Consider the following 24,743-nt stretch of genomic DNA (forward strand, 5'->3'; position numbering starts at 1 on the left):
AATCTATGTTCTTAATCAATGCATCTGTCAGTCCGAGTTCAATCAGAGAAGCAGAGCTACCATGAGTATTATAGAATAAAGAATTTATTACAAGAATTAGACCTTATCCAGTTGTGGGAAAAGCAAAGATCCACAAATAAAAGTTGAAGAATCAGAAAAAGGTCACATAGTAGTTTTGCTAGGGCTGCCATGTGAAGTATCATAGATTCGTGCATTTAAATAGAAATTTGTTTTCTCACAATTCTGAGGCCTCAAAGTTCAAGATCAAGGTGTCAGTAGGGTTAGTTTCTTCTCAGGTCTCTCACTTTGACTTGTAGATGGCCGTCTTCCTCGGGTGTCTTCACGTGGTCTTTCCTCTGTGTGTCTGTGTCCTAATCTCCTCTTCTTGTGAGGACACCCGTCATATTGGGTTAGGGCCCACCCACATGACCTCAGTTTACCTTAAGTACCTCCTTAAAGGCCTATCTCCGAATATTGTCACATTTTGAGGTATTTGGGGTTAGGACTTATAAGAATTTTGAGGGACGTAATTCAGCCCATAACAGATCACTCACCAGCCCTGGTGTGGGTGAATGAGTCAGAGCCTTCACAAAAATCTGGAAGCTACTGCATGTGTCCAGCTGCTGGAGTGGAACCACAAAGGCAGCTGATGAAGAAGTTCACGAAGGGTTTCAGCTCTCCTTGACCATCACCTCATGAGCTTGCAGTGGTGGTAGGCCTGGGCTCACCGCTGCTCGTTAGGACCGGCAGTATGAAAGGAAAGCTGGATGCACAACAGGGAGGATCAAGGACAAATGGAAACCAACGCACCTCAGTGTCTACCCGTCAACCCCTCCTACCAACACTGAACTCCAGACTTACTGGCTGCTGCTTCACTTCCTTGTCCAAATCTCAGGCAACTTCACTTTTGCCAACTCTAACACTATAGGAAAGGGGATTTGGGGAAATGTAGTGCCCAACATAACTAAGTTGTCAAAAGAACAATACAGCACATTATATAATACTATATATTATGTAATATGTAGTGGTGTCATACGACTATACACAACAGAGGTGTTACACTGCCTCTGGAAAATAGAAAATGTCTAAAATCACTTGTTTTGAAATACTCTATATTTGAGTTTCCATTGATCAGCATCTTAAATACTATTGCAACCCATTGAATTCACAAATAAACCCTTTGCAGCCAGATCTGAAAAGAATTATCAGTTCATGATCGCTTACAGTGGGGGGAAATCACTTTTATTAAGTGCTTCTTGTCTGTCAGGCACAGTGCGAAGGTCTGTTTATGTATTGTGCCATTTAATTTCATTGCTCTCCTAAACAGTATTATTGGCATGCCTGATTTGCAGATGAGGGGAACATAGACCCAGAGGGACAAAGCATTTTTCTCACAATTGTATAGTTAATAATAATAAAAGAACTGGCTGACTTTTGCTGAATGCTTACCATGTGCCTGGCACTGTGATTTAAAAGCATATTAGCAATTCTTATGACCACAATACTTGAGTCAGAGGCTGTTGTTAATCCTGCTTTACCAGGTAGGATATAATAAGGCACAGAATATTTCAATACCTCATCCAAGGTCACACAGCTTCTCATGGGTAAGGGCACATGTGGCAGACAGAGTGGTGCTCATCAAACATTCCATCTGCTCTCTGGTGTCTCCCAGAGTCCCTTGCAGTTGTGGGCATGTGACTACATATGGACAATGGGTCGTAAGCAGAAGTAATGAGTGACCTTCAACGCAAATGGGTTATCTGCTAACTCATACTCCAATTAACGCCTTAGCATTAACTTCCTTTCCAGTCTTATCTTTGTCTAGAATGACTCGTATGAGAGCAGTGAACTGTGGAGGAGGTGGAGGAAGGAGAGGGGAGAATTTGGGATGGCTTAGGGGCAAGGTTGGGAGACTCCTGTTAAACTACTGGTCAGCATGGCAATAGGGAATCAATGTCATTTGCTTCAGAATTTGGGCTCCATCTAGCTGTTTAGAGAATTCATAATCACTCTTCTAGGAGGGGATCCAGCTAAATTGCCAGTCCTTGTTCTTAGGGTGGGAGGTGAAGGGCAGCAGAATCTCTCTGATTTGGGAAAACGAAAAGGCACAGACACCCATGAAGGGTTTAGCATCAGCTCTTGTAACTCTCAGCTCTTAAGGTCCTGTCACACATTGTTTCTGTGCCTGGAGTCCCCTAGCCTGTTTTCTGATTCGCTAAACTTTATGCACTTGTCAGTTTAGGCTCATCTTCTCCAGGAAGCCTTCCCTTACTGACTAAGAGTAGGTTAGTCATTCCCTTAGCCTCATATACTATTCCCATTACCAATGCTTCCTAGGCAATTGGAGCCCCTGCCCTGGGTCCCATGCTTTTGAGGACTCCTCTCAGGCCCCTTGTGGGCTGTGCCCCTCTCCCTATGAGGTGAAGAGTCCTGATCATTCTCTAAATAGCCAGGACCCTGAAATTCCTATCCCAGATGGCCTTCGCCTAGTGCCAAGTGCCTGCAGAAGTTTCTTCCCCAGATTCTTTTTACAGAGGGGAGATAGTTTAGCTGGTGTGCACGTCTGATTCTAAAGGATGGCCAAGGTGTGGCTGCTTGGGGTGGGGATCAAGTTTGGGCATATTGGCATGGTGTCCATGTGAGAACTGTTGAAGTATAGGATGGAGCCTGGGTGAGAAGAGAAGGAAGGCAGGTTTTATAGTCCCTGCAAACGTTAATAGTGGGCCTGGCCATCACAGCACTTTCTCTACGATATTGCTCTGATTCTTGTGCCATTAGACTGAATTCTTCTTAATTCCTAGCTGGGTAAATTGCCAGGTGCCTAGGTAATTGCTGCAATGTAGAGAAGCACCTGGAAATGGGGTACGCTACAGCTCTGGTGTTTTCCCATCTGGAGAAATATTTTTGTAAAGGCTGAAAGTTCACCCAGATTCTCTCCCTCTGTGCACCATCTGCAGATTCAGTTGCCTGGAGGTGTTTGGGCTTGAAATGAATAAGGAACCCTTCCTGGCAGACTTTCTCTCCACCACCTGATCTATTTCTAAAGAGTGAAGCTTCATTTAGAGAATTGGTGAAGTAAATTGACCTTGCAAAACTGTAATGAGAGCACACCAGCCTAAGAAGCCTTGAAGTGTGAATTCTCAGCGGTGAGCTGGGGAGAGAGATGGATGTGTTATGAACGAACCAGGCTGAGACTTGCCCCAGCCAGCAGGGAGGTTTCCATTCCACCCAGGCAGACTTTCTGACTTAACTTATTTATTTATTCAAGACCATGGCAGTTCAGTTTTGTTCAACACCTGATTTTAAAAATTGATTTATTGAACACCTATTATGTTAAATATTCAGGAATTTTGTGAGCCATTTGAAAATTGAATATAATGGGAATATTTATACAATGGAAAGTGACAAACCACAAATCAGGGCTCCCTCCGCCTCTCCACCCTCAGCCTCACCGCAGATCTAAGGATTCATGGGCACACCACTGCTGGGAAATGCAAGAGTCAGACACAAAAACACATCATTTCTCTTCTTTAAACATTTATTTTTTAAATCATAAAAGTGTATGTGCTTGTGTAACAAATTCAAAAGAACAGAATGTATGAAACATAAAAGAACAGTTCTCTATCTTCCAATCCAACATCCTCTCTCCTACAGAAGTAACTCTGGAATATAGCCTTCTAGAATTTTTCTACAGTTATGCAAACACATAAAAACAATTTTTTTTTTGATAAATGGGATGAAGCTACACAAATTTTTATACCTTATTTTTCTGTCCAGAAATATATTGTGGACGTTTGTCCAAATTAGATCATATAGATCTATATTATTCATTTTAATGGCCTTCTTAATGGCCAATTAGGTCATTTCCATTTGTTTTTCTTTTTCCTTTTTTTGCTTCTACAAATAATGCTTCAATAATCATGCTGTGCATGTAAGTGTGTGTGTGTGTGTGTTTCCATGCACATGTAGGTGTATTTCTTTAGGATGGATTCCCAGACTGAAATTGCTGAGTTGTTAAACAATGTGTTGGTAGATAGCGCTAAGTTATCCTGTAAAAACATTATGCTAATACCCCCCACTTCCAGCAAGCAACGGAGTGTTTATTTTTCCAAATTCTCATCAACAATAAATATTACCAATACTTTTGTTTCGAAAAGTTGTTAAAAGTTATATTTTATTGTTGTTTTAATTTGCATTTCCTTATTCACCAGTAAGACCAAGTGTCTTGTTTTCTATTTGTATTCCTTTTTTTATGAATTACCAATTCATCTTCTTTGCCCATTTTTCTATTGAATTATTCATTTTAGAAATCAATTTATAGGAGCTATTTAAATAACGTGTTTTGGCCATTAGTCTGTGATATGCATTGCACACATTAGCTTCAAGTCTATTTGTCTTTTAGCTTTGTATTACGTTTACCCATACAGAAGTTCTATAAAATCAAACAATCAAGGGGATGGTTTTGTGTTTTACTCATAAAGGTTATCCATACCTTAAAATATGAAAGCATCAACTTATATTTTTCTAACAGTCTATTTTTCTTTAAGTTTATTTGCTTGTTTTTCCGTATCCAGAATTCATTTTGTGTATGATGTGAGATAATGATGGAAAAGATATATGGTGAAGTAAGCTTCCTGCAATAGTGTTTGTAGCAGTGAAGAACTGGAAACAACTAAATGTTCATTACTAGGAGATGTCGATGCAAAAATAACCACTAACCATTCTATAGATAAGAGAAATAAGGTGAGTTTTACTCGTGCCAGAGTGAAGATTATAACCGGGGAAGGCAGTTTCCATAAAGGAAGAAAGCGTTCCGAAGAAGCGTGGTTTTCAGTACAGTCTTAAATCTTTTTAAAACAAAGAATATACATTAAACACACCCAGGATACAGATTCATCAAAGTTTCAGAGAAGTATTCAGTTACAAATTAGCAGGTCAGCATGATCCTGATGCCGGGAAAGGGAACTTATTTTAGGAATACTAATACAGGCGTTACCAATAGTGTGTTACTGGCTTTGTAGGAGGGGAAGTCCACATTCTTATCTTAATGGTTAAAGCAGATGTACAGTGTATGTTTGATAGGCCATAAGTCAGGCTTCTTTAGTTCAAGTCAAATCAGGTTTTGAACACAAATATTTACCCATATACCTCAATATGTGAAAATCTCTTGTCAAGGAGTAATTAAATACATTGTGGTAAATCTACACCATAGGACATTAGAAGCTCATTAAAAAAAAAATAGGTCTATACCTATTGACACGGAAGGATGTCTTTATTGTATTAGGAGAGGACACATTTCAGAGAAATGCATATGATATGCACTGTGAGGGCTTATGCTTAAGGCCATGTAAGTTTTGTACTGCTAAGTCCATGGACCATGATGTGATTGGCATCCCTGGGTGCATTAGCCCTGTTTACTGCACTGCCCCATTAATTGATACAGGTAATGCATATTCTGCTGGTATCTGGAGAGTCCCCCTCATCTCCTTCTTGGGAGGTCCTCAACTGGGCTTTCAAGAAAGTTCTAGACAGGCTCCATTTCAAGGCATCTAGTTGGACCATGGGAGACATGCAGGCTTCCCACCAAATTTCAGCAGTGCAGGCCACTTCCACCATAAACCTCTCTTCTCACTTTGCCAATTTGGGATCCCCCAGCCAGGTTCCTGCTTTCTGACCTCTCCTAGCAGAATCAGGTACTATTCCGTGAATCCCGATTCACCCAAGACACAAAAATGAGAAAGAAATGTTTGTTATTGTAAGTCATTAAATTTTGAGGTCGTTTCTTATGCAGCAGCATTATGAAAATAACTCATTGATTCTCTCCTTATTCTGTGAAAACAAAATCCTAATGTTATTGGGGCAGCAATGAGCTCAACCAAAAACCACATTTTTAAACTTTCTTAATTGCTAGACATGTCTGTGTGACTGACTTCTGGCCAACGAGATAAAGTGCTGAGTCAGATTTCTTGCAGATCTGATTAAAAGGAACTGACTCAGCTGAGAGATATGTCGCTTTTCCCCTTCCCTCTTTCCTTCTCCCTGCTTCTCCCTTCACAGATGAAAACTGGAGCTTCATTGGCCACCTTTGGATCATGAGGTGCCTTTGGGATGGGCGTCTAGTTCTAGGACAGAGGAGGAGGAAGGGAAAAGCCTTGGTCCCTGATGACTGTGGAACCACCATAACAGTGTGGATTGCCTGCCTGCAGAGTTCTATTTGAGGGCCAAAGAAGCACCTATCTTGTTTAAGCCACTCCTAATCCTAAGTGATAATATAGTATACAGTTGAGTGCTGATTGTAATTATCTATGCTCTCACTGTCAATATATTTAAACAGAATATCTGTAAGAACAAAGACTAGAAGGTATTAAAGCCAAATATTAAGAATGACTTGATTATGTGAAGGAAAAATGTTTGCTGAGTGATGAATGGTTGGAGTCAGCCTGGATGAAAACACAGTGTGCCAGGCAGGAAGCTAGTCTGGACTTCTAGTTCTAGCTATGAGGAAATACTAGTGATGTCATTTTGGGCACATGATTTAACTTCTCTGCGCCTCAGTTTTCTCATCTGCAAAATGGAAACAATACAGTAAAACCCTATTTAAAAGTTAATTGTGATAAAGTGAAATCAGCTAAAGCTCGAGTGTGTATGAAATTTACTGTCCTTCCTGAGACATTTTTGAGAGCAAAGGGATGCTACTGGGACTTTTCTGGCTACACTGAGAGAGTAATACAGTTGGGATTTGGGACTGATCCTCCACCAAGTGGAGGGATTTTAAGTTCAGTGTTTGATGCACATGTTCATTATAATAATCAGCCTAGTTCCTACACATATAATAAATGAGAACATCTTTTTTTTATTTTCCCTTAAGATAACTTGGAAAACAACTGAAAAACTGTATATTCATTAACTTCACAATAATGCAATCTCATGTTTTATGAAATAGAACTTTTTGGTCCCATTTATTCCATATTATAGAGTTATACTGTAACAACACCTACAGATGTCTATCTTCCCAGATTGTCACAAGTATCACACGAGCGTCTATAAAAGAACAATGCTTTGAAAACTGTAAAAGCTTCTTGGGATGCTAGGTGTTTTCATTGAATGGAGGAAAAATGTGAAATGACAGCTATTGGGGTGACAGTAATCACATTGGAACACAAAGTCAGCAGTAGAAAGATTATGTGGGCAGACATAAATAACTTGCAAACAAGACAATAACACATGTGTTCTCCAGACCTTATATCCTGAATGGGGCCTTTGGCAAAATTGTGATGGAAATATCTTTCTTTCTTTCCTTTTTCTTTCTTTCCTTCTTTCTTTCTTCCTTCTTTCCTTCCTTCCTTCCCTCCTTTCTTTCTTCCCTCCTCCCTCCCTCCCTTCCTTCCTTTCTTTCTTTCTTTCTGCTTGAGGAAGATTTACCCTGAGCTAACATCTGTGCCAATCTTCCTTTATTTTGTATGTGGGTCACCATCACAGCATGGCAGATGAGTGGTGTAGGTCCATACCTGGGATCCCAACCCAAGAACCTGGGCCACTGAAGTGGAGGATGTTGAACTTAACCACTACGCCATGGTGCCAGCCCCAGAGACATCTTTAGATAGTCAAAAATAAAGAAATGGAAATGGAAGCAAAAAGCAAATATGTGCACAATATTACCCAAGTTAAATTCCTTTGCCAGCTGAGCCCATTATAGTGTAACTGTTATTGTCAGTGGACTCCAATGTGTTATTAACTACAAAGAACTATTATGATGATTATTACTATTGCAATTATGTAGTAAATGGACTCTTTTAAAGCATTTTGAAAACATTAAATAATTTTACTGTAGGAGCAGCCCCCACGGAGTGGTGCAGTTAGGTTGCTATGCCTGACCAAGTACACATGTGTGAAATTCTGCCTCACATAAATTCTCCACCTGCCTAGCTCGCTGTTTGAAATCAGGTCATTAGCACCACAATACCATTTATTGATTCACATTTATTCATTCATTTATGTACACCTATTTGAGTGCTTACTATTGGCCAGTTGCTTAATATCACCATAGAAGGACCATAGAAGACGCTGTCAGGTTCCTGCCCACATCCCCTGAAACTTCAGCCCATTTGTGAGGTTTCCAACTGTCCATAGCTGTATATCTTTGCCTGAAGAGTATTCTCCAAGGCAGTGGGAAGTCACTGACCACCACACTCAGTAGCCCTTGAACATTGACTGATACGAGTTAGTGTATAAATACCCCTACTCCCTCACCCTTCACGTGGGACAACTTTGAGGCATATGTTTTACAGTTTCCCAGAGTTACCCCGTGGAATCAAAATTCAGTTATCCAGAATGGCAGTGACTTGATAAAACAACCTTTATTTATTGCTTTCCCTTCCATTTCTCCTTGTCCTGCTGGGGCTATCTGGGACCCCTTCCCAAATAAAGTACTTACATCTAATCTGTCTTACAGTCTGCTTCTTGGGGAATGCTTGAAGGCATAGTCCCTGCCTTCAAGGCCCTTATGGAAGAAGGGCTGCAGACTCTGTTACCTACAGCAGCCAAGCAGGTGTGGTACGCGAGAGAAGCAAATTGACATTCCTCCCCTGAGTTTAACCAACTACCAATATATTTAATACTTGAGGAGCTCTGCCTAAAGACTTTAGCTCACTAGCAATTCTTTCCTCCCAAGATGCAGTCCTTGCTTCCCAGGGGGCCTAAGGAGGAATGATTGTCACCAGGTATTGACCAAATGAAAGACAGCATATTTGATAATCCACCCACTCATTCATTTACCACTCATCAACTCATCTACTAACCACCCATGCATCCATCTCCCCAATCACTTACCACACATCTACCTACCCTCTATCCATTCACCTATCAACCCAAACCTATATCAACTCATCAGTCACCACCCATCTACCTGTTCCCTCACTGCTCACCCCCTCTATCCATCCCCAAACATTTAAAAAATCTTCACTCTGGGTATAAGATCATGTTAATCAAAGTAGGGGAAAACAGAAATTTGTAAAATGTCAATTGGGACCTTCATAAGCTGACCTCAGCATATCTCACCTCTAGCTACTTTCCTTCTCACGAATACTTTGTTCTATTAGAAATTTTCTGAATACCTCAGGCTGTTTAACCTCAAGATGCATTTACTTTGACTATTTCATCTTTTGAAATTTCCTTCCCTATATTTGATATGTGGATAATTCATATTTATCCTTCAGAGGCCTCTTGAAAGTTAATACCTATAATGGAGGCTATGGTTTGTCACAGAGAGGCCCCCTTCAGGACTGACACACTCATTTATTGCACTCCCTGGAGTGTTGGTTGCTGATGGCTCATAACACCCACTCCTCAGGGGCTTGACTGGCCGATGTGAGCATACAAAGCCTGACAAATTGAGATCTCTCCTTAGGTCCACCCCAGCTCCAGAGCTTCCTATGGGATTGGTTGAAGTCTGAGTGGCAGCTGCAATGTGGTTTATATTTTCCCTTGTCCAACTTTGCTTTCCTCCTTCCCTTACAGAGCACTCTCCAGTCAACCTCCTGAACTCAAATCTCAAAGACTCAGAGTCTGTTTCTAAGATAACCTGACCTAAGACAATATCTTTGTACAGTCTTCTCAACTTTTCCCAGCTTCTGCCCTAACAAGACAGAACAAAAGAAAGACTCAATCACTGTATCACCTCCTCTTCTATGCCCCAACATACTTAGGTCATGTGGCGCATCCGTCAGGTTCAGTTAGGAAAACAGAGCTACTATTAGTGTTATTATGGGATATCTTAGTCTGTTCGGGCTGCTAGGACAAAACACCACAGCCTCGATGGCTTATAAACAACAGAAATTTATTTCTCACAGTTCTAGAGGCTGGGAAGTCCAAGATGAAGGTGCCAGCATGGTTAGGTGAGGGCGCTCTTTTAGATCACAGACTTCTCATTGTATTCTCACTTGGTGGAAAGGGCTAGGGACCTCTGTGTGACCTCGTTCATAAGAGCGCTACTCCCATTCATGAAGGCTCTACCCTCATGATCTAATCACCTCCCAAAGGCCTACCTTCACATTGGTGTAAGGATTCCAACATGTAAACTGTGGGGGACACAAACATTCAGACCACAGCATGGGAATATGAGCTTTAATATGGGACCTCTTTCTTACATGAAAATAGAAGACATGAGGAAGTGAAGGTCTGAAAGCAAGGAGTCAGAGCATCAAAGAAACAGAAACTCATTGTGCTCGCCTGAAGCACAGGATGGTTAGACAGTTGGAGCCTGCAGGAAAACCTGAGATGCTATGCGTGTCTGGCTGCTGATGTGGGACTCCAAAGGAGGTGCCCCTGGAGAGGGATGTAGGCATTGCTACCTCTGTGAAAGCTGTTATCTCTGTGCAATCTGTCATTTTGATGGGATACAATCAAGTGCCTTGTGGTCAACTTGGGGCCACTGTTGCTCAACAGGGCTGGCAGTCAGGAATATGAGTTGGATGCAGAATGAAAGGAGAGAGAACACTCTGCGGCCCTCTGGGCATATCTTAATTTGTTTTTCTTCATGTTTGACCATCACAATCTCCTGAAGTAATGACCTCTGCTTTTCTTTTGCCTTCCAAATCTCACAGGAGTTCTTCTTAGTCAACTTTAACATAGATCCATAAGGGAAGGCAATTCTAGAAAATGTAGTTCCCAGCAGCATATAGGAGTAGTAGTGTCGAGTTGCTGACATGCACTTTAAGCACATAGGACATTAGGACACTTAACTTATTGCCTCATGATTGGATTTTTCTGCCTTGAGTCTCCCCCTGGATCAGGAGTAGACCAACCACAGCCTGTGGGCCAAATCTTGCCCACTGCCTGTTTTTGTAAATAAAGCTTTCTTGGAACACAGCCACATCCCATTCTTTGTCTATCGCTGCTTTCTCCCTACAATGGCAGAGTTGAGTAGCTGTGACAGAGATGGTATGGCTACCAAGTCTAAAATATTTACTAACCGGCCCTTTACAGAAAAAGTTTGCCAAACCCTGCTCTGGATTGCCGGATATGTGAGGGCAAGAACTGTCTTACTTACTTTTGTGTCACCAATGTCAGTGCCTCATACATTTCATGGAAGAGTCTAATAAATATTTGTGAAGTGATCGAATGCATTTGGGAGGTAAAACATAAGCTCATATAATTGCTAACACAGCAATATGATACATTAAGAAATATAAGTAGGTATAGCGGTTGGAAAAACCAAGAGCTTTGTTCTTTGAGCCAGAATACATGAATTATTATCAGGTCATGTAGGAGATATTAGGAAATCCTGAGTGGATTCGATGAAAATACTAAGTTCCCGGAAGAGTAAGGAAAGAGGAATGTAAAATAGAAATTAGAAAGCTTAGGTTTTAGATCTGGCTCTGTCATTTTCTGGCCATGTGACCTAGAACAAGTTACTAAGGGCTCTCTGGGCCTCTTTTCCTCAGCTGTGGGATAATTGTAAGCATATTGGCTTGGCCAACTTGGAGGTTTTTCAGCTGGCTGACATGATGGTGTGAATGCTCTGGAAACGGTAAAGCACTACCCAGGTAACAGGGGTTACTTTACAGTCAGAATCATTTTTGAAATCAATATGGAGCACTAGGTTTGTCAAGCATGTGTTCTATTTGTGCTTTCCTAGGGTCTTAAACCTTTAAATCTTGGTTGAGAAAATAGGACCTATGACTGTGCCCCTAATATGAGGTGAGATGCCTCAGATGTCAGAATACAGGGTGGGGAAAATGACCTTTTCCCTCTAAATATTCTTCAGGTCTTCAATTTCTCCCTGGCAAGGGGGTTCATCATTTTATAGAAGAGCACCTGATTTGCCACCAACCTTCAGATAGCTTATTGATCTAACATTTCTTTAGAGATGCTAAGAAATACGTGGTCTGCTAACAGCAACAGAGAGCTGTACCTTAAAAGGGGAATCTGATGCTTTGCTCCCAGCTGTCCTGGCTCAGAGCCTCCACGATCACTATTTTTCAGAAAATTGCTTGAAATAGAGTTTATGTTCCATTTTGGGCAGCCTTTTTTGCTTCTTCCTTCCCCGGCAACCAATGGGGATTGCAATGTCTTCGTGCGGTGTCTCACGTACTATTGCTGAACGGAGTCATTTCATGGAGAAGTAACCTAAATGGAAGAGAAATCTGCTTTGGTAGAATGCTGAAGTTCACTGTGTCAAAGCAATTAGCCTCCAGAAATGATTTGCAAAAACCCATTTCCTTATTGTTTCGGAGCACTGAGACAAAATAGAATCTGTGGAGCTGGTCCTGGAACAAGCATCACAAAGGCAGGCCAGGGCTCCTAGAGACAAAAGGAAGAAACTCACTTTAGAGTGAATCCCTCTGGGGTGGAGGGCTCCAGCACTCTTCCGCCTCCCTTCCCATTCATTCCCCTCATAGCTCCTTACTTTCAAGGGAGAGCAATGCACTGATCTGATTGGGCTCTTTTCAATTTATGGATGAGCTACTGTGTCTTAAAGTCAGTGAAGGCGTCTGGATTTCTTTCTTTCCTTTTATCTTGTGTCTGTGTGGGTGTGGTCAAAATGTTCATTCTCCCTAGCCCCCATCTCCTCTTTCTGGTGTTCCAAATATTTAGATTTTGAGGAGAAGTAGTTGGCTAGGGTGACCAACTCATCCTGGTTTTCCCGGGACATTCTGCTTTTAATATGGGAAGTCCAGCATCCCAGGAACCCCCTCAGTATCAGGTAAACAGACACAGTTGATCACCCTAGACCCTATTTCATCCTTCAAACTAAGCCATAAATTCCAGCTCAGCTTTTAGTGAGGTGCCTTGTGTTGGGGATTTTGGAGGCTGCCTCAGGTATTAATTAAGTGATGCTCAAAAAAATATAAATATTTTTAAAATTCTCAGTTGGCTTCTTTTTCTTGTGTTGGTTCTCTTTTTCTGGAATCCCCTGGAAAGAAGAGGTGAGGGGCAGGATGGGTCCCCTGCTATAATGGCTCTAAATGCGACTCTCAACCTCTAAAATGACTGTGTGTTTTACAGACCAAAGGACCCTGTGGTAAGTGGTGTGGGGAGCAGGAAGAGTGGAGGTTGGTGGGGACAAAAGAAGAAGAAAAAGGAAAATAAAGATTTTTGAGAAAATGGGCCAATTATGCAAAGGGATCTCGTTTCAAAGGACATATATTTGGGTCAACAATATTGAGCTCCTGCTTTGTGCAGAGCCCCATGCAAGGCCCTGGAGACACTTAGATGAGTGACACAGTCCTGCCCCCAGGAGCGCCTTGTTTTTCTTTCCTGCTACCTCTCAGCGGTGTGAGCTTGGCTCCCTCATTTTACGACCAAGAGGGAAGGGTTGGGATAGATCCAACTGGAAATTCACACTGAGGCCTCTTTCCTCAACTGTGACTGTGTCAGGAAAGACCCGCTCAGCTTCTAGAATTCCATGAAGTGGAAATGTCACACGGTGTCTTGGCCTGGGATGAACAACGTTTGTCACTCAGCACAAATGGGCACTGATCTATTTAGAAGCCAGATTTCAGTGAGGTTCAATGTGCTTGGCAGGCTATTCAAGCTCTGTCACACCAAATTTGAGATGATCTTCCCACCTTCTGGCCAGAGGGGCTGATTTTCCAACCCTTTAAGAGACGTCAAGCATTGTTGCACAAGTAAATTCTGGAGAATTGGTTCATCCTGGCCTCTTCCAGGGTCACCCTAGGTACTGAATGGACTTCTCTCTTTTTTATTATGAGTTTGGTTATCATTACCTCATAGACATATCTTACAAAAATCCAAAAATCTTTATTTTGAAAAATTAGCAACTCTGGCAAGCACTGGACCCCATTCTTTGAAAAACAGCTACCAACTGGAGTTGAATAGGGACTGTCCTGTTTAGAGATCTCATGAAGTTCCAGGTCCCTGAAGCCACCCCACACACTACTGTCTCTCTCATATTGTAGCAGACACAGCGGCCATTTCCCACTCTTGCTAGCCCCTTTCTTATTCATGTTACCTCCTAGAGCCCATCGATGGTTGATTTGGCCAGCCCTGAATTAGGGTCTGTGACCATTGCAGCCTCTTCCTTAGGGACTATTTATTTCCTCCTTTTTGCACCTCCTCCCTTTCCTCCCTTTCTTCCTCTGCCTGCCTCATCCCACATCATCTCCCTGCCTGGTAATAGAGCTTTCTGTAAAAGTGTGCATCACCTATGATGTGCATAGACCAAGCATTTGCATACAATGTCCATTTCAGCACAACCGTCTAAGTCAGCAGATCTCAGTGTGGTCTCTGATCAGCAGCAGCAGCATCTCCCGGGAGTTTGTTATAAGTACAAATTCTCAGGCTTTACCTGGATCTGCTGAATCAGAAACTCTGGGGTGAGGCCCAGCAGTCTGTATTTTAACAAGCCTTCCAGGAGATTCTGCTACACGTAAGTCTGAGTCATGGGTCTACACTTTCCAGCGGCACCATTTGCTGAAAATAAAATCTGAGCCTGTGGAAGGCAATTTACGTCTCTGGCTCTCATCTGAGCATAATGTAAAACCCCTCCTTGTCTTTTCTCCATATGCAGTCTGTGGAGGTGAAAGAAACGACTGTTTGCAGCCCAGAAATCACCATTTCGTGAGGTGTCGGAAGGCCTCTTAGCTGAAGTCTTGTTCACTTTGAGTTTTACGAGGCAGTGATTGTGGTCTAGAAGCCTTCCTTTCCCCGTCCCTGGCAAAATGAGGGAAGTGGTAAGAACTCCCCCTGTGGTCTGTTAGTCTTGATCAGGTGCTATTTTTTCTGCTCCTTCCTTGTCCTTGGGTGTTAATCTTGTCTCTTCAAACAGATGGTAAGCTCCTTGCAGGCAGCAGCTGAAAGCCTAGAAAGCCTGGCTGATTGATTGGAAGGAAACAACTTCACTTGCTTCCTTGACCAAAGCTTGTGGCCGAGGCTGGAAAACTCACTTCTCAGTTCAGCTGAGGACGGCTTTGTGAGCAAGAGCTGCTGAGCCTGCTGCTAAGCCTGCCGTCCTGGAAGCAGGTGACTTTATCACTCCAGACAGAGGCTCTGGCTCGCTGAGGATTCTGCAGGCTCTCCTTTGAGAATAAAGCCTAGGAATCGCTTTCTTCTCAGCATGCTGACCATTTTGCCAGGAAAAAGCAGAACTCTGATTCTGGTAGCTGGGAAGAGGCAATGGGCGACGGGTGACGATTTGATCGTGTGGTTATTCTCTTGGTGGCAAGGCCTTGACATGATGTGATAGGATTGGACTGTGCCATCCATTTTACATCAGAGTTGAGTCAAGGAAACTGCATCTCTTCCTTCACATTCCTGGAAATTGAGGCACAGAGAGGGTAAGGAGTATGTCCTACAGCTGTTAAGGGGATGATTCATTCATTCATTCACTCTATGATTCCATATACCCCTATTACTCTCCTGCTGTGTGCCAGACAATGAAAAGTTTTGTGTGTGTGTGTTGAGTTTCTTTTCTGTCATGCTCCAAATGATGGCTTCAATACTTCTACAATTGATTTCATTAATTAATTTTAATCATAATGTTGGGGACATAAGAAATGGATGATAATTTCAGAATTAACATTTCGAGCTGAGACCCTGCCATTTTTTAAGGGAAGATTGCTGCGGTGGTATTGACATTCAGCAACAGAGCTTCTGTTTTCTCCCCTCCCTGAAGCTGGGTAGGCTCCGGCTCCAAGAATGCACGTTTCTGAAGGCTGGGGACTTCCGCCCTCGTTTTATTGCAGCTCTTGGGAAGTAGTCATTAGATAATGGGAATGTTACCTTCTGCTTTCCTCCCTCATGACCCTGTCCTGAATAGAGAACTGATGAGAAAATTCTCTCTTTCTTCCAACTCGGCTCTCCCTTTTTTGCCCTTTTGCTTTGCACACACACGGTAACACAGGACGCTGCTTTGGCGCTTCGAGAGAGGAAAGGGTCCGGGGGAATGTGCGTGTTTCAGCCCTCTCCTTCTGCCCACTGCATCCATCACACATTTCTGTATTAGCCTCGGGCTCAAGGGGAGGAATTCTTGGGAAGAACGGCGAAGTGGAAAACTTGATTGACCTACACACAGCAATGACCTCACCCAAATGTGCTCTTTTGGGATTTGGCAATGAAGAGTTTGATTTAATGGAGGAGTCTCGCTCCAGATCGAATTCCTCCTGCTCCCTCAGAATGCCTCCACACGACAGCAGCCCTCTGCCTTCTTTTGGGTGTTGGTGTGGGTGAGAGGTGTTCTGATTTCCTGGGGAGCAGGAGCTTCTGATTCTGTTTCTTTGATAGTTTGAGAGCCTCCAGTGGGACACAGGAGGGGTGGTGAAACATCTGCTCATGGCTGTATCCAGGAAGTTATATTCTGGACTAGACTTTTTGGCCCAACCCATAAGACCTTTGACAATGTAGCCTTGCAGCCTTGTCAGTCTTGTCTCTTACAGTGCCTGCCTCCCACTTTGTACCTCCCCATGGCCCAGCCATATGGAAGCCACTTACCATTCCCTGAATTCTCCACACTGCGTGGTACCTTTGGGTCTTTGCGCCCCTACACTCTGGGCCACTTCACATGGGGGAAGATGTGATCATCTTTCAAGGCTCAGGTCAAGCATCACCCCTTCCAACAAGCCCAACAGAGCCTTGTCTCTCCCACCTCATGTCACCCCTAGGGAGAGTTGACTATTGTTTCCTTAAGTTCTGTCCATACCTATGCTGGGGCATTAATCGTACCATTTTGCAATTGTTGTTTTCATAAATAATGGGATACTATCATGGTGTTTAAGAGCAGAGACTCTGAAGCAAACAATAAAAACTCCATGGGTCCTGTCCCAGCTCTGCCACTTACTAGGGGCATAATCTTGGGCAAGTTACCTGGTCTCTATGCTTTAGTTTCCCCATCTGTAAAATGGGGGCAATAATAACAATACTTACCATATAGATTTATTTTGAGGATTAAATGAATTATTATTATTCCTCGTTCTTTTCCTCTTTCCCCTCTTCCTCTTCCTTTTTTCTTTAAACAGCTAATTTCTTGTACCTGTTACTTTTCCCCTATACAAACTGCCCTCAAGAATGGTGGCTGTAGCTAGGATAATTAAGTTTTTAGTTTTAAATTTCTTAAATAAACTTCTGTAAATTTATAGCTGAAGTAACAGTGTCAAATATTGGTTTCTCAAAATAGCACCAAGATAACCTGTTGAGAAAGCAAGTCAAGTTTACTGTTTACTACAATAAAGGAGATGACTCCCTTGACAGAGTCTTAATACCATCTCAGAAAGGGGAGGACAAAGCTGGGATATTTATGATTCCATTAGAAGTGGGCAAAGATCCTGAGAACATGATTTGGGACTGGTGGACACAGCGTGGTGAGAACTTCAAGGCAAGGGGTTCGAAGAAGTTCTTGGATTGTTGATGAGCCCAGCTAAGTTATCTATTGTTACTTGTTGAGTACTTCCAGGACATCTCCAAAACAAACAGTACAAGGTATTTGGAATTTCATCTTCCTGGGCAAGAGCGTCCTGGAATAGTCACATTATTGTGAGCGGTAAGTTGGGTGGGCATAGATGATTTCAGCTCTCAATTCTTTGAAAGATAAAAAGTTTTGATTTTTAAGAGACAGACTATGTTGAGATGTGGTTTGTCATCAAATTCCAAATGGCTGAGCTGCAAGCATAAACCATAATGTTTAGAGGATTTTGAGAATCAGTTACGTGGCATGCACGATAGAGTTGGGGAAGACATGCGATGACCTAAGAGCCTTTGAATCCCATACAAGAGGAAAAACCATTTAGCAGGAGAAAGAAATTAGGAAGGAAGGATACTGGAGCTTAACTACTGTTGCATCTCAGAGAAGATGGTGGTAAATCTTTAGGAAGTGAAAATGGTGGAGACCCTCAAATGTTTGGGAACCTGAGGGTCAATTCGACTGGTATCCCATTTCTCATCTGGAACTAATCAGCCTTTTGCCTCACGCCAACAAGAGGCAAGTGAAGTAGGCTAGGCAAAGCCTGGATGCCTTGTCTGGAGAAGGGTTGGGAGGTAGCACCCCTGCCTCCATGCCGAGTGGGACCAGGTATTTGGCCGAGAGTTGAGAGCTGGCAGGACTGCCCGGCATCACTGTGGCACTGGCTGAGGAGGCTTCATAAGAGAAGCTGTGGATGACTTATCCCAGGGCAGGGACGGGATAGAGAGCATAGCCAAGTGTCAGAGCATCATCCATGGAAGAGACGAGATGGAGCGCCCTGGATTAACCACTGAGCATTGCTTCTGCTGAGAGAACAGGTGGCGAGCTGCATCAACAGAGGATGTGTTTCAATTGCCCGCCCCTGCAAAACAAACCATCTAAAAACACTGGCTTAAGCCACTGGCTTAAGTTTAAACTCACAACAACCATTAGTTTTGCTCACAAATCTGGGGGAGGGGGTGACTGGGCTCAGCTAGGCCGTGCTAGCTCAGGGTCTCTCATGTGGTTGCAGTCAGAAGGCAGCTGGGGCTGAGGTTGCCTGGAATATTTATGTACATGCCTGAACCCTGGGCTGAGAAGATTCAGACAGCTGAGGTCAGGCACAGAGGAGACTGTGCAAGCTTCTCTCTCTTTCCCCATGTGATCTTTCTATGGGGCAGCTGTCAGTCCCAGACCTTTTACATGGTGGCAAAGGCTCCCAGAGCCAGTGTCCCAAAAGTTACTCACAGAAGCCCCGAGGATTTTTTAAAATTAATCTTGAAAGTCACAAGGCAACACTTCTGTTGTACTCTCCTCATTGATGCAGTTACAAGGGGCTGCCCAGGTTCAAGGGGAGGTGACAGAGACTCCACCTCTTGATAAGAGGAGTGTCAAAGAATTTGCAAGGATGCTTCAAAATTTGATGCTCTCCAGTTTGATTGTGCAGAACATTGAGGAGCCCATATTTCAGAGGAGGTCCAGATGCCGATGCCCCATTCCAGATGCCTTTCCCCACTCCAGGAGAGCACAGAAGTTTCTAGGAACTCAGGTCAATCAAGAGACTAAGAGGAGAGCCAGTGGGGTAGAGGACATCTTGGACTGACCAAATTTCAATTCTGCATTGGTCATGTCTAAATCTGGCAGTTTCTGATTTATGTTGATTAGAAAAATTAAGTGTTTTAATTCCAAGCAGAAGAAGAGTGGCAAAAGAACTCTTAAGTTTAGTTACTGAAAAATAAAGTTGCTCATCATACATCTGAAGCTGTGAGTGTGTGAATTGGTGGTGGGGACTCTGGGAAGATGGTAGCCAGCTGACCTCTTCCCACCTCAAGTCCAATTTTTGTGCAGGTAGGACAATCTGGACACTAGCAGGCCTTGGGCTTTGGTGGGGTCCATGCAAGGAGCTATCTTAAGGCTTTCTCATCTCTGAAGCTGATAAGAACTAGGGGTCACCAGTAGAGAGCCCTGGGGGTGAGGATCCAATTGCAGGTCCTGGAGAAAACGTGGCTGACAGGGGTCTGCAGACCTGTGAGAGGGAGGGAGGTTCTGGATCTGTGAGTGGTTCTGGGACCTCTTGCTGGTGCCAGATCCTGAGAAGTTGTGAGGGGTCTGAAAAGGCAGGTGAGTCCTCCCTACTTTGGAGGCCCAGAAGCACTAGTGTTTGCAGAGGTGTCCAGGGAGCCTAGATGCTTTGTCCTGGTACCCCCACAGGGCAGGCTGTGCACCATTACTGTCAGCTTAGGGGCCCCAGGGGTTGGACCCAGGGGAGTATCTAGCTATTTGATACCCAACACAGGTCATATCTTAATACCTTCTTGTGTAGGACAGTATTTTCAGTGATAAACATGTACTGTTCGGTAATAACTATTAGTGTATTTATTTATCCTTTAGTTTTAAACACACAACAATTAATAAAGAAAAAATTTCAATTTTCAAAATGTTATTCAAATTCCGTAAAATATTACATGTATGAACTGAACTTTTCACTTGCCAAGCAAAAATATTACAGTTTGCAGTTCGTACTCCTTTTCATTAAAAAAATTCTTAATGCAAACAAAGGCAAAGTATTTACACAGTAACAGAACTCAAGTGACCTAAGTTTTGTTTCTTCATCTTTGTTGTTGTTGTGCTATTGTTGTTTATTTATAATCTACCGCACAGATGCAGGAATGTGTAGCACCACAGGGGTTGGAGGTGGGACCCGCATCTGAAGGGAGCTGGAACGATTCTAAACAGCTATGAAATTATCATCATAGGAACTCATAACTGAGACCAGGTGCACTGGGGGACAATTGCATACTTGAGAGTTTTCTGAATTAACTTCTGTGTAGAATACAATGTCTATTAAAAGATAAATATTGTTACTATGTAAGGTGATGGATGGCAATGGGACTTATTGTGGTGATCATGTCCCAGTGTATACAAGTATCAAGTCATTATGTTGTACACCTGAACATAATATAATGTTATATGTCAACTATACCTCACTAAAAATATAAGTAATAAAAATGCACTAATTTGAGATTTATATATGTAAAATTAAAACTCAACTAGTAGCCACAGCAATTGTTTAAAACTTAGACTCATAGAAGGTTTTGGGGCAAGAGGCGTATTTTATCCCTGACATTGTATAAATTCCCATGCATGGTGAAAAGAAAAGGCAGACTGGGTTGTAGTTGGTTTCACTATTGTTTTTCATTTCTCTACAGATGCTGTACCTCTTAGCAGCTGGCACGCACTGGCCAGCTCTTGGTGACCAGTGGTGGCCTGAATCAAGGGTAAAGAGCTCTGGAATCCAGAGCAAGAAAGGAGAACAACTGAGCGCTAGTCCAGGTGACTCCCCAGGGAAATGAGGGTGCTGGAAAACACTTTCAAGAACTCAGGTGAGAAGGTAAGAAGAACACCAAAAGAGATTTGCCCACAGCACAAAGAAAAGAACGTTTTCTGAAATAAGAGCTATGATCTTTTAATCTGAAAGTTTTGCAGATGAATGGAAGAGGATGCTGACTGTGGAGACCCGAACTGGAAGAGCAAGAGCCAACAGTTGGAGCAAAATCGCAAAGAGAAGGAAGTCATGGAGAAAGAATGTTAGCAAATGTGTATACAGGGCCGTGAGAACTAACATGAACAGCAGCACTCCCGGAAGGAGCAGAGAACAGAGGAAGGAGAGTTTATTTATAAACAAACAATAAAAAGAAATTTGTCTGAGCTGCTGAGAGAATTTAGGCTAAAGGAAACCCTCAGTCTGCAGCGTACAAATGTTCCGAGTACCAGGCAGTACCGAAGAGAAAGGCAAATATCTCAAGATATCCTGGTGAAATTCCTGGACCTAAAGGGCAAAGAGAAAATCCTACAAACGTCAGAATACAAACGGAAAAAAGAATCAGACTGTCACTTGAACTGTATTTTGGCAACGCTGCAAATTAGACAGTAATGGAGTAATGTCTATGTGTACTTCCAAGAAAAAAGACCTGTGCCTGAAGAATCTTATATGCAACCAAGATATTATTCGCCTGCCAGGGTGAAAGAATGAAATTTATGGATTTGCAATAAGTCAGAGAAAGTGCCACAGGAGTTAGATAACTGAGAAGGAGCTCTAAACAAACAGAACCCAGAGTGATAAGCAAAGGGCAATGATGGAATGAACGGGATATGTAACGTAAGAGCTGAATGAAGATTCTGAAGCAGAAGAGGTCTCCTACCTGGGTAATCATCTAGAATTAAAAATATCACACTGTCCTTTTAAACTTGGACAGATGGAAAGTGGAAACATTTGAAAGGATCCATCTTATGGGGTGTGAGGAGGAAAAGAGGGAAGAGACAGGCCTGGCTTCCTGGCCTGCGATCTGCGTGCAGTCTGCGCTCAAGAGGGCTTCGTGCTTGATTTAATGCTCTGCTGTCGCTGTCTTGCAATTATCAATAATTTGGAACAAGAGGCCCTGAACTGTCATTTGCAAAGAGGCCCCGAAATTATATAGCTAGGCTTGAATAGAGATCTCAGACTAAATTTAAATCCTGAATTGACCAAGTTTAAATCCAGAAAATTCTGAGTTATTTTGATTGGAAAAGAGTAAGATTTTTCTTTCCTCGTCCAAAATGGTGGCTTGAGAGCTTGGTTAAAGTGAGAAATAGACAAAAAGAGTTAGATGTTGGTACACCATCTTCTGTGAAGTTTATACCAGATAATGTGCAGGCTGTTCGAGGGCAGAAACTCTGACTTCCTCATCTGTTAGCCTCATGGGACCTTTCACAGAGAAGCTGAATAACGGTGGAATGAAGGGGCTGCCCGCCATCTTACATGACACTGTGCACACTGCCAGCCAAAGCGATGGATTTTGAGAATGGCAGTCTTCCTAGGTTATGGAGAGTATTCTCTGTATTAAGGGCCAATAGTCTCTGATATTTTGCTTTCAATTAAAACATTTCAAAAACTGCCAGGCGCTGTACTAAAGATTACTGAGAGACATAGGATAAAGAAATCAGGGCTACCATTCACAGTTTAGTAAGAGCTGGACACCTCTCTTAAGCACCCCCTCTGAGCTCTTGAGCAAAATTTCTCACTTGTGATCCCTTACTAGCTTTCTAAGTTTTGTCTTACTGTAAATATTTCTTTTCCAATGGAACAATTCTACTTCACCACCCCTGCTAAGGGGCACATCTCTGGGTTTTGCTGTCTAGTTCCAGCTTCCACCTTCTTTTCTGGTATCTGTCTTGATTTTGTTCCGGGAAATCCTTTCCTGGCCAAATCCCAGGACTAGGGGTGGGCACAGCCCCAGTGAATCCCCTCTCTGCTTCCCTGGCACAGTGAGTGTTCAGGAAAGGGTGGCCATATGCTTTGTCATCCAAACTGGAATGCTTTTGAGAGTGAAAGGGGGCACTACTAAGGATTACACTGGGACAACAGTGTAGATGGGGACTCTTCCAGACAGACACGGATGTGCTGTCACCCTGGTTCAGAGGAGCCACCTGACCCAGGCCAGTCTGAGCGGAGTTCCCAGAGCACCCGGGAATGTTGGGGGAAGGAGGAGCCCTCTCCCCAGGGACTGATAGAAGAGCTGAATTCTTTCTCTGCTTGATGCTGGGGGAGGGTGTCCAGCTGGGAATTGCTCCGGTCAGTGTTGTCATGCTGCTCCCTGAGAGGGACAAAGCCGGTATGTAGAGGAAGGCAAGGTGGGAGAATCCCAGGGAACCAGAGCTCGAGCCCCAGTGACACGGGTCCTTAGTTTCCTCCACACCCTGTCCCCAGGAGGACACATTTATGTCCATACCTTTCACCTCCACACAGAAGCCTTCCCAGTAGACCCGCCCCACCCTGACCTCTGAGCTGAGCCGCTGGGCGAGATTTTGATTTTCCTATGGAATATTTCCTTTGTGAAGTCCTACTATTATCTTAGAATATGTCGCAAAACTGACCTTAAACCAGCTCTGTGTCCTAAATTTTTTGTTTTCTTCATCATTTTGTCATTTGCTGAGTACTCATTTTGTGCCATTCATTGAGAGTTGAAAACGGAGTCCTTGCTCTCTTAGATTTTTCTTTACTGCCTGACTTGCACAGGTTCATTCTCTCCTCTAGATGCAGCTGAAATTGGTCCAAAGCTTCTGAGATATGTCCTCCCTTCCACGCTTCCTCCTGACGTGAAGCCTGCAGCCTCATGGCAGGACTGTGTCACAGCCCCTCACCAGCCTTCCAGCTTCCAGACCCTCTGCATCCTCTAATGAAGGTTTTGTAATAATTTTTGTGGCATTTGTTTTGAGTGTCCCATTGGCACAACTTAAGGGCTCCTCCAAATAATGATTTTAGATGCACAAAATAAAATTCATCGGCTTACCAAGTAAACCAATTATACTGAAATACAGTTATTGAAAGAGAAGCCCCCATGCACAAACATATGCTATAGCCACAAATGTGCTTCTCTATTAACACCTCAGACAACAAGATGCAGTGACAGGTTCAGGAACAACCATAATTTTAAAGCTGTGATGCGTGTAAATGATATTTTTATATATCTGCAACAACTGTAAGGGGATATGAAAATATCCATAACTTCTGTGCTGACAAATATACAAGAACTGCTGATACTATTGCAGTCTGTTGCTTACATTAAAAATAGAAGAAAACGCCGCATTCCAATCAAAGATTAGTGTAAATAAAGCTGTTAAGTTTTTCCCTCCTAGGTACATAAATCCCAAGTTCAGAGTCCCTACTTTAATCAGTCCTGCCTTGTAGCTGCCTGGACCAATTTCCCCACATAATCTTTTCATTATGTCACTTCTTTCTTCAACCTGCTCTGGCTGCCTATTGCTTATTGGACCAAAATCAACCGCTGAGCTTGGCATCCAACAGCCTTCATGATACTTGCTACCCTACCTGTCCAGACTTTTCTGACATCATCTTTCACTTTGGATTCTGCTCTCCAGCTGGGCTGATTTCTTTGTTGTCCAGAGAACACAGGAAGTGCATACCTCTTTGTTTCACTCAGGCTTCTATATTTGCTAGTGAAAGAAACATAATTTGCTTAAGCAAAAGAGGATTCAAGCATGAATAGATCCAGGTGCGCAAATAATGCTTCCTGGTGTCTTTCTCTCTACATCTCTCGATTCTTCTTTTCTTTGCATTGGTTTTAATTTCAGGTAGGCTCTCCTTTTTTTTCTGGAAAGTTAACACCAGAAATCCAGGCTTTCTTACTATTTTTTTGAGTTTACCGATCTTAGCAGAAACTGAATCTTATTCCAAATGGTGCCAACAAAAGCCCTTGGAATTCCTAGCTGGGATGAAGCTTGGGTGCTTTCTCTTTTCTTAAATTAACTACCGAGAACACAGGGCTAGAATATTCTGACTGAACAGGCCTAG

At 42.9% G+C, this 24,743-nt stretch overlaps 1 long non-coding RNA gene across 3 annotated transcripts in view; it reads left to right on the forward strand.

Moving 5' to 3' along the window:
- LOC139075980 (uncharacterized) overlaps positions 1 to 22,327 on the forward strand; it is a 294,470-nt gene extending 272,143 nt beyond the window's left edge. For all 3 annotated transcript variants that reach the window (XR_011527099.1, XR_011527097.1, XR_011527096.1), the window contains 2 exons: positions 20,602 to 20,783; positions 20,871 to 22,327. This is a non-coding gene — a long non-coding RNA (uncharacterized lncRNA). The remainder of the gene's footprint in view (positions 1 to 20,601; positions 20,784 to 20,870) is intronic.
- The last annotated feature ends 2,416 nt before the right edge of the window (positions 22,328 to 24,743 follow it).

The sequence above is a fragment of the Equus przewalskii genome, chromosome 15, assembly GCF_037783145.1.
Source record: "Equus przewalskii isolate Varuska chromosome 15, EquPr2, whole genome shotgun sequence".
Lineage (NCBI taxonomy): Eukaryota > Metazoa > Chordata > Mammalia > Perissodactyla > Equidae > Equus > Equus przewalskii.